The sequence below is a fragment of the Hyla sarda genome, chromosome 5, assembly GCF_029499605.1.
Source record: "Hyla sarda isolate aHylSar1 chromosome 5, aHylSar1.hap1, whole genome shotgun sequence".
NCBI classification, from domain to species: domain Eukaryota; kingdom Metazoa; phylum Chordata; class Amphibia; order Anura; family Hylidae; genus Hyla; species Hyla sarda.
This window is the reverse complement of record NC_079193.1, coordinates 100,563,626-100,580,049: the sequence shown is the minus strand read 5'-3', so window position 1 is coordinate 100,580,049 and position 16,424 is coordinate 100,563,626.

Sequence of the window (16,424 nt, the reverse complement as noted above, 5' to 3'; positions counted from 1 at the left end):
AGTCAGTACATGGGGCAAGGAACGCTGGGAAGGCAAGGCGGGAATAGAAGTAGGCGGGATGACCCTGAATCACAATCAGAATGCAGCCTATCAGCAGCCAATCACCTCTGTGATGTTACAGCTCTATATATTTAGCAGCCATTTTGCAGCTCGTCATATCATTCATTACACTTCATAAAGATAGGACGGACATCGCTGTGTGTGTGTTACACAGAAAAGCTCATTCCAGCAGCGTGTCACATCCTAGTCACATCAGCGTTCAGGTGAACAGAGAGCAGTGTTTTTTTCACTGAAAAGGATTTTTACTGCAGCCATTAACCTCCCAGTCACTATCTTCAGCATTGTATTACAGAGAGGGGCAGATAGCTGTGTGTTGCCTAATACATATCAAGCTGCCTTAACTTCATAAACCTTAGCAGAGGAGGCAGGAATAATTTTTCAGCATAATTCTGTGTCTTTGTTCCACAACAAATCATCTGCTGGTTATACTAGTCTGTAGACAGTATAATACCCAGCAGTCTATTCCTAATAGTCTTTGACAGAATGAAATTTTGTGTTTAGTACACAGCTTTTTTGTGCTGCAGCACTGTTGTGTACTGCTGGTGTTGTGCAAATTTTTTTAAAGCGTACTGTACCGCATTTTTCTGCCCTCATTAGTGCATACCACATACGTACATCTAAGTAGTGTACTACAGGGTGGGCCATTTATATGCATACACCTTAATAAAATGGGAATGGTTGGTGATATTAACTTCCCGTTTGTGGCACATTAGTACATGTGAGGGGAGAAACTATTCAAGATGGGTGGTGACCATGGCGGCCATTTTGAAGTCGGCCATTTTGAATCCAACTTTAGTTTTTTCAATAGGAAGAGGGTCATGTGACACATCAAACTTATTGGGAATTTCACAAGAAAAACAATGATGTGCATGGTTTTAACGTAACTTTATTCTTTCAGGAGTTATTTACAAGTTTCTGACCACTTATAAAATGTGTTCAATGTGCTGCCCATTGTGTTGGATTGTCAATGCCACCCTCTTCTCCCACTCTTCACACACTGATAACAACACCGCAGAAGAAATGCTAGCACAGACTTCCAGTATCCGTAGTTTCAGGTGCTGCACATGTTGTATGTTCACAGCATAGACAATTGCCTTCAGATGACCCCAAAGATAAAAGTCTAAGGGGTCAGATTGGGAGATCTTGGGGGCCATTCAACTGGCCCACGTTGACCAATCCACTTTCCAGTAAAATGTTCATCTAGGAATGCTCGGACCTGACACCCATAATGTGGTGGTGCAGCATCTTGCTGGAAAAACTCAGGGAACGTGCCAGCTTCAGTGCATAAAGAGGGAAACACATCATCATGTAGCAATTTCACCTATCCAGTGGCCTTGAGGTTTTCATTGATGAAGAATGGCCCCACTATCTTTGTACCCCATATACCACACCATACCATAAATTTTTGTGTTCCAACAGTCTTGGCGATATCTATCCAATGTGGGTTAGTGTCAGACCAATAGCAGTGGTTTTGTTTGTTAACTTCACCATTCACATAAAAGTTAGCCTCATCACTGAACAAAATCTGCATAAACTGAGTGTCCTATTCCAATTTTTGTTTTGCCCATTCTGCAGCACCTGAAACTACGGATACTGGAAGCATGTGCTAGCATTTCTCCTGCGGTGGTGCTATCAGTGTGTGAAGAGTGGGAGAAGAGGGTTGCATTGACAATCCAACACAATGGGCAGCACATTGAACACATTTTATAAGTGGTCAGAAACTTGTAAATAACTCATGAAAGAAGAAAGTTACGTTAAAACCAAGCACATCATTGTTTTTCTTGTGAAATTCCCAATAAGTTTTGTGTGTCACATGACCCTCTTCCTATTGAAAAACTAAAGTTGGATTCAAAATGGCCGACTTCAAAATGGCCGCCATGGTCACCACCCATCTTGAAAAGTTTCCCCCCTCACATATACTAATGTGCCACAAACAGGAAGTTAATATCACCAACCATTCCCATTTTTATTAAGGTGTATCCATATAAATGGCCCACCCTGTATTTTGTACCTATTAATCTATCAAGGGCCTAGATACTATGAAAGTCCAGGCAAAAGTAATCACCGGCTGGTGTTTAACAAAAATACAGATTTTTTAAGCGTACTGTAGCGCATACCTAGAGCTCTAAGTAGTGTACTATTTGTAACCTGCTAATCTGTCGTGGGCCTACATACTGTGAAAGTCCAGGCAAAAGTAATCACTGGCTGGTGTTTTACTAAAATACCTTTTCTTAAGCGTACTGTACCGCATTTTTCCGCCCTCATAAGTGCATACCTGATACCACATACCTACATCTAAGTAGTGTACTATTTTGTACCTGTTAATCTGTCAATGGCCTATATACTGTGAAAAGACAGCAAAAAGTGCACGCCTTCTGCTCTTCTAGACAAATACTGTTTTAAGCATAGTGAAGCATATTGTACTCCCCTGATATATGCAATAATTATGTCAGGCAGAGTAGGGCCAGGATGTGCACAGTGGAGTGGCTGAGGCCTAAATTCATCAGGTGCAGGCAGAGGTCGCAGCAGAGTAGGGGCGTGTTGCAGCCTGGGTGGCAGCGAAAGGTCTGAGCTCCCGGTGTCAGCTAGCATTCGTGCCTCGACCAGTAACCGAGCAGCAGTGATTGATAAGTTCACTTGGTCATCCACTTCATCCCAAGTGACATCTGACACACCCAGGTAACAGTCGGTGGACTCAACCCTCACTTGGCATGGCACTCATGCTGCTACCTCCAGGCTCTGTCATTGTGCTGCTCTATGGTCTCCTCATTCTAATGCTACCACCTCCAGGCTCTGTTATTGTGCTGCCATATGGTCTCCTCATGCTGATGCTGCCACCTCCAGGCTCCCTCATTGTGCTGCTCTATGGTCTCCTCATGCTGATGCTACCACCTCCAGGCTCTGTCATTATGCCGCCATATGTCTCCTCATGCTGATGCTACCACCTCCACGCTGTCATTGTGCCACCATATGGTATCCTCATGCTGGTGCTACCACCTCCAGGCACTGTCTGTGTGCTGCCATATGGTCTCCTCATGTTGATGCTCTAATTGTGCTGCTCTATGGTCTCCTCATGCTGATGCTGCCACCTTCAGGCTCTCTCATTGTGCTGCTCTATGGTCTCCTCATGATTATGCTACCACCTCCACGCTGTCATTGTGCCACCATATGGTATCCTCATGCTGGTGCTTCCACCTCCAGGCACTGTCTGTGTGCTGCCATATGGTCTCCTCATGTTGATGCTGCCACCTCCAGGGTCTCTAATTGTGCTGCTCTATGGTCTCTTCATGCTGATGCTGCCACCTCCAGGCTCTCTAATTGTGCTGTTCTATGGTGTCCTCATGCTGATGCCACCACCTCCAGTCTCTCTCATTGTGCTGCCATGGATACTGCAAAACATAATTAAGGTGCTGGTCCCCAGTTTCAGACATTCCTCAGCATTAGGGTCACATTCAGGACTGCTTATGCTGCTGCTGCCACCTCCAGGCTGTCTCATTCAGCCCCTATATGGTACCATCATGCTTCAGCCTCTTCCAGGCTGTGCCATTCAGCCACTATATGGTCCTCTCATGCTTCAGCCAACTCCAGGCTGTGCCATTCAGCCACTATATGGTCTCTTCATGCTGCCACAAACTCCAGGCAGTCAATCAGCCACTATTTTGTCTTCTCATACTGATGCCACCTCAAGGCTCTGTCATTGTGCTGCCATGTGACATGTTAAATTTGGTCCTTTGTACCCACACGCCAAGGCCCGGGACACTAAAACTTGGGAGTTAAAGGGGTACTCCGGCGCTAAGACATCTTATCCCCTATCCAAAGGATAGGGGATAAGATGCCTGAACGCCGGGGTCCCGCCGCTGGGGACCCCCGTGATCTTCCACGCTGCACCCCATTAGCATCAGCCCCCAGAGCGTGCTCGCACCGGATCTGATAACTAGCGATCACAGGGACGGAGCATAGTGACGTCACGGCTCCGCCCCCGTGTGACGTCACTCTCCGCCGCCTCAATGCAAGCCTATGTGGGGTGCGGCGTGGAAGATCACGGGGGAACCCAGCGGCGGGCCCCCCGCAGTCAGGCATCTTATCCCCTATCCTTTGGATAGGGGATAAGATGTCTTAGCGCCGCAGTACCCCTTTAAAATTCCAATTTCAAAATCCTCAATTTTAATTTCAAAATCTTAAATTTCAATGGTCTCCTCATGCTTCTTCCAACTGCGGGCTATGCCATTCATACACTATATAGTCTCCTCATGCTTCAGCCAATTCCAGGTTGTGCCATTCAGACACTATATGGTCTCTTCATGATTCAGCCACCTCCAGGCTGTGTCATTCAGCCAATATATGGTTTACTGATGCTGCTCTGCCTGGGCCTAAAAATTGTTATGGTAGCACAAGCTACCATAAATCTTCAATTTAAATTTCAAAATTAATCTTTTAATTTTAGGGATTGTGAAGCCCTAGATTCTAATCATGCTGCTGCAAGCTCCAGGTAGTGTTATTCAGTAACTCCTCCAGGCTGTCAACACCTCCAGGCTGTGTCATTCATCCAATATATGGTTTACTGATGCTTCAGCCACCTCTAGGCTGTGCCATTCATCCAATATATGGTTTACTGATGCTTTCGCCACCTCCAGGCTGTGCCATTCAGACACTATATGGTCTCCTCATGCTTCAGCTACCTCCAGGCTTTACCATTCAGACACTATATGGTCTCTTCATACTGCCACAAACTCCAGGCTGTGCCATTCAGCCACTATATGGTCTCCTCATGCTGCCACAAACTCCAGGCTGTGCCATTCAGCCACTATATGGTCTCCTCATGCTGCCACAAACTCCAGTCTGTGCCATTCAGCAACTAAATGGTCTCTTCATGCTGCCACAAACACCAAGCTGTGCCATTCAGCCACTATATGGTCTCCTCATGCTTCAGCCAAATCCAGGCTGTGCAATTCAGACACTATTTGGTCTCCCCATGCTGCCACAAACTCCAGGCAGTCATTCAGCCACTATATCGTCTCCTCATACTGATGCCACCTCCAGGCTGTCTCATTCAACCACTATATGGTCTCTTCTCATGCTTCAGCCAACTCCAGGCTGTGCCATTTAGCCACTATATGGTCTCCTCATACTGATGCCACCTCCAGGCTCTGTCATTGTGCTGCCATGTGACATGTGACTCCTTGTTAAATTTGGTCCTTTGTACCCACACACCGGGGCCCGGGACACTAAAACTTAGGAGTTAAAATTTCAATTTCTAAATCCTCAATTTCAATTAAAAAATCTTACATTTCTAGTTAAAAAATATTACATTTCAATGGTCTCCTCATGCTTCTGCCAACTTCAGGCTGTGCCATTCAGACACTATATAGTATCCTCATGCTTCAGCCACCTCCAGGCTGTGCCATTCATCCAATATATGTTTTACTGATGCTTCAGCCACCTCAAGGCTGTGCCATTCATCCAATATATGGTTTACTGATGCTTCATCTAGCTCCAGTCTGTGTCATTCAGCAACTACATTGTTACGCCGAGCGTTCCGGGTCCCTGCTCCTCCCCGGAGCGCTCGCGGCGTTCTCCTTTCTGCAGCGTCCCGGTCAGACCCGCTGACCTGGAGCGCTGCACTGACATTCGCGATGGGGATGCGATTCGCATAGCGGGATGCGCCCGCTAAATCTTAGAGAGCTGGCGCGCGCGTGCCCTAGAAAGCGGAGCCGCGCGCGCGCCAGCTCTCTAAGATTTAAAGGGCCAGTGCACCAGTGATGGGTGCCTGGTCCAATCAGTCTAATTAGCTTCCATCTGCTCCCTGTGTATATAACCTCACTTCCCCTTTCCTTCCTTGCCGGATCTTGTTGCCTTGTGCCAGAGAAAGCGTTAGTGTTGTCCAAAGCCTGTGTTCCAGATCTTCTGCTATCCTCATTGACTACGAACCTTGCCGCCTGCCCCGACCTTCTGCTACGTCTGACCTTGCCTCTGTCTAATCCTTCTGTCCCACGCCTTCTCAGCAGTCAGCGAGGTTGAGCCGTTGCCGGTGGATACGACCTGGTTGCTACCGCCGCAGCAAGACCATCCCGCTTTGCGGCGGGCTCTGGTGAAAACCAGTAGCATCCCTAGAACCGGTCCACCGACACGGTCCACGCCAATCCCTCGCTGACACAGTGGATCCACATCCAGCTAGCCAAATCATAACAGTAGATCCGGCCATGGATCCCGCTGAGGTGCCGCTGCCAAGTCTCGCTGACCTATCCACAGTGGTCACCCAGCAATCGCAGCAAATTGCCCAACAAGGACAGCAGCTGTCGCAGTTGACCGCCACGTTACAGCAACTTCTGCCACTGCTACAGCAGCAACCATCTCCTCCGCCAGCTCCTGCACCTCCTTCGCAGCGAGTGGCTGCTCCTAGCCTCCGCTTGTCCCTGCCGGACAAATTTGATGGGGACTCTAGACTCTGCCGTGGCTTCTTGTCTCAATGTTCCCTACATATGGAGATGTTGTCGGACCAAATTCCTACATAACTGTCTAAGGTGGCGTTCGAAGTGAGTCTTCTGTCTGGAAAGGCCTTGTCTTGGGCCACACCGGTCTGGGACCGCAATGATCCTGCCACAGTCCAGTCCTTCTTCGCAGAAGTCCGTAGTGTCTTCGAGGAACCAGCCCGAGCTTCTTCTGCCGAGACTGCCCTGCTGAACCTGGTCCAGGGTAATTCTTCAGTAGGCGAGTACGCCATCCAATTTCGTACTCTCACCTCCGAATTATCTTGGAATAATGAGGCTCTCTGCGCGACCTTTAAAAAAGGCCTATTCAGTAACATCAAGGATGTGCTGGCCGCACGAGAGATTCCTGCCAACCTGCAAGAACTTATCCATTTGGCCACCCGCTTTGACATGCGTTTTTCTGAAAGACACCAGGAGCTCCGCCAGGAAAAAGACCTTGATCTCTGGGCACCTCTCTCACAGTATCCTTTGCAATCTACCCCTGTGCCTCCCGCCGAGGAGGCTATGCAAGTGGATCGGTCTCGCCTGACCCATGAAGAGAGGACTCGCCGCAGAGATAAAAATTTATGTCTGTACTGCGCTAGTACCGAACATTTCTTGGTGTATTGCCCTATTCGTCCTCCACGTCTGGGAAACGCATGCACGCACCCAAATCACGTGGGTGTGGCGTCTCTTGGTACGAAGTCTGCTTCTCCACGTCTCACTGTGCCCATGCGGATTTCTCCTTCTGCCAACTCCTCCTTCTCAGCCGTGGCCTTCTTGGACTCTGGTTCTTCTGGAAATTTTATTCTGGCCTCTTTGGTGAATAGGTTCTGCATCCCGGTGACCCGTCTCGTCAAGCCGCTCTTCATTTCTTCGGTCAACGGAGTTAAGTTGGACTGCACTGTGCGTTACCGCACAGAGCCCTTGCTTATGAGCATTGGACTGCATCACGAGAAAATTGAATTTTTCGTCCTGCCCAACTGCACCTCCTGAAGTCCTCTTCGGTCTGCCATGGCTCCAGCATCATTCTCCCACCCTTGACTGGACCACCGGGGAGATCAAGAATTGGGGTCCTGCTTGCCGCAAGAAATGCCTCACGTCTGCTCCCAGTCCAGTCTGTCGGGCCTCAGTGTCTCCTCCTGTGCCTGGTCTCCCCAGGGCCTATCAGGACTGTGCAGTGCCTCCTCATAGCCCCTGTCCTGGTGACACTCCCGTGACAAGCTTCACCCTCTGCCCCCCCCCATTTCCACTTCTTCCGGATTACCAACCGCTGATGTAGCTACCCAGGACAGTTTTTTGTTCCGGAAGGAAACTCAAGAGACGCCCCCTATGTTCTCTTCTCAGTTAAAGGGACAAGGAGACAAAGAGAGGGGGAGACCTAAGGGGGGGGGGGGGTACTGTTACGCCGAGCGCTCCGGGTCCCTGCTCCTCCCCGGAGCGCTCGCAGCGTTCTTCTTTCTGCAGCGCCCCGGTCAGACCCGCTGACCGGGAGCGCTGCACTGACATTTGCGATGGGGATGCGATTCGCATAGCGGGATGCACCCGCTCGCGAATCGCATCCCAAGCCACTTACCCGTCCCGGTCCCCGGCTGTCATGTTCTGGCGCGCGCGACTCCGCTCTCTAGGGCGCGCGCGCGCCAGCTCTCTAAGATTTAAAGGGCCAGTGCACCAGTGATGGGTGCCTGGTCCAATCAGTCTAATTAGCTTCCACCTGCTCCCTGTGTATATAACCTCACTTCTCCTTTCCTTCCTTGCCGGATCTTGTTGCCTTGTGCCAGAGAAAGCATTAGTGTTGTCCAAAGCCTGTGTTCCAGATCTTCTGCTATCCTCATTGACTACGAACCTTGCCGCCTGCCCCGACCTTCTACTACGTCTGACCTTGCCTCTGTCTAATCCTTCTGTCCCACGCTTTCTCAGCATTCAGCGAGGTTGAGCAGTTGCCGGTGGATACGACCTGGTTGCTACCGCCGCAGCAAGACCATCCCGCTTTGCGGAGGGCTCTGGTGAAAACCAGTAGCATCCCTAGAACCGGTCCACCGACACGGTCCACGCCAATCCCTCGCTGACACAGTGGATCCACATCCAGCTAGCCGAATCATAACATACATGGTTAAGTGATGCTGCTGGGCCTAGGACATTACCTATATATGTTTATGGTAGCACTAGGTACCATACATCTTCAATGGAAATGTCAAAATTCATATTTTAATCTTAGGGATTGTGAAGTCCTTGGGGGACATTTACTAATCTAGTCTATTCTGGGTATGCTTATAGACCAGCGTATGTGGTAGTCTCCTGTCTATTGTGCTCCTAATTTATCAAAGGTCTCACAGCCCTTGATAAATTCTGTGCTCAGACTTCAGGGTCTACAGCTTAAACTGCATTTAGACCTGCTCCAACATGGTCTGACATTTCAGCGTATTTTGGGCAGATGCGACTTGTCGCACAAAAGTCGCACTTGATAAATTCAGCACCAATGCATTTTCCAATGCATTTCCATCTAAAATAGACTTGCATGCATCATGTTCTAAAAATCCTCTACAGCAAAAGTCGCAGAAAAGTCGCACATATTTAGACTGCGACTTTCTGTGCGACAAATTTAGACAGGAAAAACCAGTCTAAATCCTTTGATAAATCTCCCCCCTTGTATCTACTCATGCTGCTGCCAGCTCCAGGCTGTGTCATTCAGCAACTACATGGTCTCCTCATGCTTATGCCACCTCCAAGCTCTGCCATGGTGCTGCCATGTGACATGTGACTCCTTGTTAGATTTGTTTTTTTGTATCCACACGCCGGGGCCCGTGACACTAAAACTTGTGAGTTAAAAGTTCAATTTCAAAATCCTCAATTTTAATTTCAAAATCTTAAATTTCTATTTAAAACTCTTACATTTCAATGGTCTCCTCATACTTCTGCCAACTCCAGGCTGTGCCATTCAGACACTATATGGTCTCCTCATGCTTCATCCAACTCCAGGCTGTGTCATTCAGCCAATATATGGTTTATTGATGCTGCTGGGCCTGGGTCTAAACATTTTTTTATGGTAGTACTAGCTACCCTAAATCTTCAATTTAAATTTCAAAATTCAACTTTTAATTTTAGGGATTGTGGCGCAGGACGTGCAGGTACACCCTGCAACTTTAAGAGGGTGATCAAGAATGATTAAAGGGGTACTCGGGTGGAATTTTCATATCAACTTGCTCCAGAAACAGACTTAATCCTTCCAGTACTTATCAGCTGCTGTATGCTCCAGAGGAAGTTGAGTATTTCTTTTCCATCTGACCACAGTGCTCTCAATCTGTGTCAGGAACTGTCCAGAGTAGGAGCAAATCACCATAACAATCCTCCCCTGCTCCAGAGAGTTCCTGACGTGGACAGAGGTGTCAGCAGAGAGCACTGTGGTCAGACAGAAAATAGCAACTCAACTTCCCCTGTAGCATGCAGCAGCTGGAAAACTTACTGGAAGGATTTTAGATTGTTTTCCACCGGAATACCCTTTTAAGTTATTGAGTGCTTTTTTCTTACTATCCATTCATCTAGTAATCTGTGAACATTTATGTTGTTGCTGATTTAAACAGGACCTGTGGATAGCTATAGCTGAAGGGGAGTGATTACATACCAGTTTATAGTGTGGTGATCACACCACACTCTTACCCCCAGGAGATATATGGCTCTGTTTCCCCTCTGAGTCTTGCTACTCCATCGGATGGGTGGGACATCATTATAATGTGCTGTGCTGTGTTCCATGGAGTAACTGCAGCAGGGGCCTTGCATCTTTATCCTGTTAAGGAAGCAGGGCATACAGTTACGCCCCCATTCCCAAGTCCTTAACCCCTTAAAGACCAGGAACGTATGCGTACGTCCCTGCGGCCTGGGTCTTAAGGACCAGGCACATATGAGTACGTCCTGGCAAATTTCGCATCCCGCCACGCGCCGGGCGGGTTGCGAAACCGGACGCCTGCTGAAATCGTTCAGCAGGCATCCAAGGCAAACGCCGTGGGGGGTCCCGGGACCCCCACATGTCGGCGATCGCCGCAGATCGTCCGCGAAATCGCGCGGGCGATCTGCGGTGATTCCGGTTATTCGGGTCAGTGGGGACCCGATGACCCGGAACTAGATGGTCATCGGCGGTGTATGATACACCGCCAATCACCTGCCGTTGCTAGGGAGAGGTGATAATACTGTCACCTCCCCAGCAATGCTACTATTGGCTGGCGATCATCCAGCCAATAGCAGTGCGGCAGAGGAGGGGTTAACGGTCCCTTCCCACTGCTGCACCCGCTCTCTGTGTTCAGTCAGCAGGTGCAGCAGTGAGGAGAAGACCGTGGATCCTCCCTCGGAGCTCCGGAGCCTCCTCACCAGCCTTAGAATAGGGACAGCGGATTGCAGGGACAGATAGGAGTTAATAAAGTTAAAAAAGTTAATAAAAAGTTAAAAAAAAGTCCCCCTGACCCCTAATAGGTCCCCAAGGGTCCTATCAGGGTCTGATCCCTGACCCCGGGTCCTATTAGGGGTTCAGGGAGCTGCGTGCGCCATCTGTTTTGTTTTTTTGGCCACAGCTTTTTTTTTTCCCCCCCGTGACCCCCTAATAGGTCCCCCAGGGTCCTATTATGGTCTGTTCCCTTACCCCGGGTCCTATTAGGTGTTCAGGGAGCTGCGTGCACCACCCCTTTTGCCAGTGAGGACGAGGAAGATCCTACATTTTTGTGTTCTTCCTCGTCCTCCTCATCATCTAGTAGTGATGATGAGTCCCCTGTACGGCGGCCAGGTGGGGCCACGCACCCCCCATGAGAGTGACCCAGTGGCCGACACTAGTGCGAGTGCCAATGCCGCTCGTAATAGGAGTCCGGCCCCCCAGACAAGTGCACCGGAGCCCCCTTCCGGTGACCCTGTCTGGAGCCCCCCAGAGGGTTATCAGCCACAGATTCCTGAGTTTGTTGGCGACTCAGGAATCCGGATTGACCATGCTGGCTTCACTGATCTGGACTTTTTAAAGTTTTTTTTCAGTGACAGCCTGGTCAATCACATGGTGGAGCAAACAAACTTGTATGCCCAGCAGTTCATTGCCCACCACCCCGATTCGCTTTTTGCCAGGCCCAATGAATGGCACGCCATTGATGCAGCAGAAATGAGGACATTTTGGGGCCTCACGCTGCATATGGGCCTGGACAAAAAAACAAGTGCTCGTCATTACTGGAGCAGGAAAGTCCTCTATCAGACCCCGCTTTACAGTATAGCGATGACACGGAGGCGGTTCGAGGCCATTCGGAAATGCCTGCATTATGCAGATAATGCGGCATGTCCGCCCCAAGGTAATCCCACCCATGAACGGCTTTACAAAGTGAGGCCGGTCATCGCTCACTTTGGGGCCAAATTTTTGGAGGCCTACGTACCGCTCAGGGACCTCTCTGTAGATGAGTCTCAGTTTTAAGGGGAGACTCATCTTCCGCCAGTATATTCCCTCAAAGCGGGCACAGTATGGCGTGAAGCTCTATAAACTTTGTGAGAGTACCTCCGGGTACACTTGCAAGTTTATAGTGTATGAGGGATGAGATTTCCGTATTGAACCCCCAGAATGTCCCCCCACTCTGGGTGTTAGCGGGAAACTCGTTTGGGACCTTGTGCACCCATTGCTGGATAAGGGTTTCCACTTATATGTGGATAACTTTTATACCAACATCCCTCTGTTCAAATCCCTCTGTTCAGATCCACGTCCGCTTGTGGGACCGTGCAGAAGAACCAGAGAGGCTTCCCTCTTAATTTGGTCCATACGCCTATCCCCAAGGGTGAGTCCCGTGCCCTCACCCATGATAACCTGTTGTTGGTGAAGTATAAGAGGGATGTCCTTATGCTCACCACTATTCATGGGAACGGCAGCACCCCTGTCCCTGTGCAAGGTACCGTGGGACTGGTCCTCAAGCCCGATTGTATTCTGGACTACAATTGGTATATGGGGGGAGTTGATCTCTCAGATCAAGTCCTTAAGCCATATAACGCCATGCGGAAAACACGGGCATGGTACAAAAAAGTTGCGGTCTACTTGGTACAGGTTGCCATGTACAACGCTTTTGTACTATGCCAGTACACTGGCAACACAGGGACATTCCTCCAGTACTAAGAAGAAGTCCTAAGGTTCCTGATCTTTGGCGACCGGGAAAGATCAGGCCGGACTTACCAAGGGTCTGGAGTTATAGACACCAGGATCGTCCAGGCCAACACTTTCCAGGTGTGATCCCCCACAGTGGAAAGAAGGGACGAACCCAGAAAAGATGCAGAGTGTGTAGCAGGAGGGGGATACGGAAGGACACCACGTATCAGTGCGACACTTGCCCAGATAATCCGGGCCTCTGCATAGGCTGCTTCAGGGAGTATCACACTTCCATGGAGCCCTAAATTTTCCCTTTTCAGTTTAATTTTCCATAATTTGACCAATGTACCAAGTCCAGAGTACATTCCAAATTGTTAACCTCCTAAAACCACTAAAATGCCCCAAAAAACCTGAAAAAAAAATAACCTGATAAGACCTCTGGGGGTGTTTTTTCAAAAATGGGCCATAGGTTACTGAGTCACTATCATCGGGGACTTTTTTTATGTTGCCTCAAATGCGCAGCACTCTCTCTCCACCTGAGCGGGTGCGCATTTGAGGCAACAGGTTAGGGACGGCCACACACATCACATTCCCAGAATGATGACTCAGAGCATAGGGTTTGGGATGGGCATATTTTTTTTTAGTTTTGGCTATGCTCTGGGTCATCATTCTGGGAATATATCCTTGTTTATTATAATTTTCTGGCCCACTGTACCCCATATTACGGGCCTCTGTACCCCACCTGTATACCCCAGTTACGGCCCATTGTCCCCCATAGTGTTCGCCTATTTTAGGGCTCAGTGCTCCCCCCATTAACGCTCCTTGAGGGGGGTCCCACATCCTCTGCTATGAAAAGCTCAAGGCCCCTGACTGACCTCATGCCTATACCAAGACCTGGTGTGCACCAGCGGAGCCAAAATCATCCAAAAATCAGGTATGTCCTTACTCCAAAGAAATGTATTTACAAATTGTGGGGTGTCTTTTCTGCAATTAACCCTTGTAAAAATGTAAAATTGGGGGGATTTTTTTTTTTTTTTTTTACATATGCCAAAGTCGTGAAACCCCTGTGGGGTATTAAGGCTTACTTTACCCCTTGTTACATTCCTCAAGGGGTTTAGTTTTCAAAATGGTATGCCATGTGTTTTTTTTTTTTGCTGTCCTGGCACCATAGGGGCTTCCTAAATGCGACATGTCCCCCCCATTTCAGCAAAATTTGCAAATGTGACTCCTTCTCTTCTGAGCATTGTAGCGCTCCCGTAGTGCATTTGACGTCCACTTATGGGGTACTTCCATACTCAGAAGAGATGGGTTACAAATTTGGGGGGTATTTTCTGCTATTAACTCTTGCAAAAATGTGAAATTTGGGGGGAAACACACATTTTAGTGAAAAAATATATATACTTTTTAACATATGCAAAAGTCGCGAAACCCCTGTGGGGTATTAATGCTCACTTTATTCCTTGTTACGTTCCTCAAGGGGTCTAGTTTCCAAAATGGTATGCCATGTGTTTTTTTTTTTGCTGTTCTGGCACCATAGAGGCTTCCTAAATGCGACATGCCCCCCCGAGCAAAATTTGCTCTCAAAAAGCCAAATATGACTCCTTCTCTTCTGAGCATTGAAGTTTGCCAGCAGTGCACTTTAGGTCCACTTATGTGGTACCTCCATACTCAGAAGAGATGGGGTTACAAATTTTGGGGGGTATTTTCTGCTATTAACCCTTGCAAAAATGTGAAATTTGGGGGGAGACACACATTTTTGTAATTTTTTTTAATTTTTTTTTACATATGCAAAAGTCGTGAAACCCCTGTGGGGTATTAAGGCTCACTTTATTCCTTGTTATGTTCCTCAAGGGGTCTAGTTTCCAAAATGGTATGCCATGTGTTTTTTTTTTTTTTTTCTCATCTGGCACCATAGGGGCTTCCTAAATGCAACATGCCCCCCAAAAACCATTTCAGAAAAGCGTACTCTCCAAAATCCCCTTGGTGCTTCTTCGCTTCTGAGCCCTCTACTGCGCCCACCGAACACTTTACATAGACATATGAGGTATGTGCTTACTCGAGAGAAATTGGGCTACAAATACAAGTATAAATATTCTCCTTTTACCCCTTGTAAAAATTCAAAAATTGGGTCTACAAGAACATGCAAGTGTAAAAAATGAAGATTGTGAATTTTCTCCTTCACTTTGCTGCTATTCCTGTGAAACACCTAAAGGGTTAAAACGCTGTCATTTTGAATACTTTGGAGGGTGCCGTTTTTATAATGGGGTCTTCTATGGGATATTTCTAATATGAGGACCCTTCAAATCCACTTCAAACCTGAACTGGTCCCTGAAAAATTGTGAGTTAAAAAATTTTGTGAAAAATTGGAAAATTGCTGCTGAACTTTGAAGCCCTCTCGTGTCTCGTGTCTTCCAAAAGTAAAAACTTGTCAATTTTATGATGAAAACATAAAGTAGACATATTGTATATGTGAATGAAATTTTTTTTGGGGGGGAATATCCATTTTCCTTACAAGCAGAGAGCTTCAAAGTTAGAAAAATGCAAAATTTAAAATTTTTTCATCAAATTTGGGGATTTTTCTCCAAGAAAGAATGCAAGTTACCACAAAAATTTACCACCATGTTAAAGTAGAATATGTCACAAAAAACAGTCTCGGAATCAGAATGATAACTAAAAGAATTCCAGAGTTATTAATGTTTAAAGTGACAGTGGTCAGATGTTCAAAAAACGCTCTGGTCCTAAGGTGTAAAATGGCCTGGTCCTTAATGGGTTAAAGGGGTACTCCGGCCCTAAGACATTTTATCCCCTATACAAAGGATAGGGGATAAGATGTCTGACCGCGGGGGTCCGGCCGCTTGGGGCCCCCGCAATCTTTCATTCGGCACCCACCTCTTTGAGCTGCACGACGCGCTGCCAGCTCACTAACTGCTGGGTGCCGACCACGGGGCCGGAGTATCTTGATGTCACGACTCCGTCCCCGTGTCAGGTCACGCCCCGTCCCCCATTATGCAAGTCTATGGAAGGGGGCGTGACCAGGATGTACAGGTACGGCCATCATGCCCCCTCCCGTAGACTTTTATAGCAGGGGTGGGGCATGACATCACATGGGGCGGAGTCTTGACATCTCCGGTACGATACTCCGGCCCCGTGGTCGGTGCCCGGAAGTTTGTGAGCTGGAAGCGCGGCGTGCAGCTCAAAGAGGTGGGTGCTGAATGCAAGATAGGGGATAAGATGTCTGACTGTGGGGGTCCAACCGCTAGCGACCCCCGCAGTCAGACATCTTATCCCCTATCCTTTGTATAGGGGATAAAATGTCTTAGGGCCGGAGTACCCCTTTAAGGACTCAGGGCGTGCCTGTACGTCCTGGTCCCGTTACCAGCATTTAAAGTGTTCTCACGAGCGTAGAACACTTTAAGCCCAGTGGGTCCCAACTGCTATCAGGAGCCAGGACCCAGGGTTAATGCCGAGCATCACCGATCGCAGTGTCTATAATAAAACTGAAAGTATCCCGGCAGCTCAACGAAGCTGATCGGGACTATCGTGACAAAATCGCGATGCCCGGATCAGCTGAGAGGACAGTGGGAGGGTCTTCCTTCTTGCTTTCCGATCCATCTTCTATTCCTCCAAGCCTGCCAAGCAGGCTGGAGCAGCAGAGCACTAATAACACTGATCAGTGCTATGCACTGGCATAGCGTTGATCAGTGTATGCAATCAAAATATTGCATGTTATAGCCCCCTATGGGGGCTATAAAAAAAAAAAGAAGTAAAAAGTGTAAAAAAAAACTAATAAATGTGAATAAGCCCCT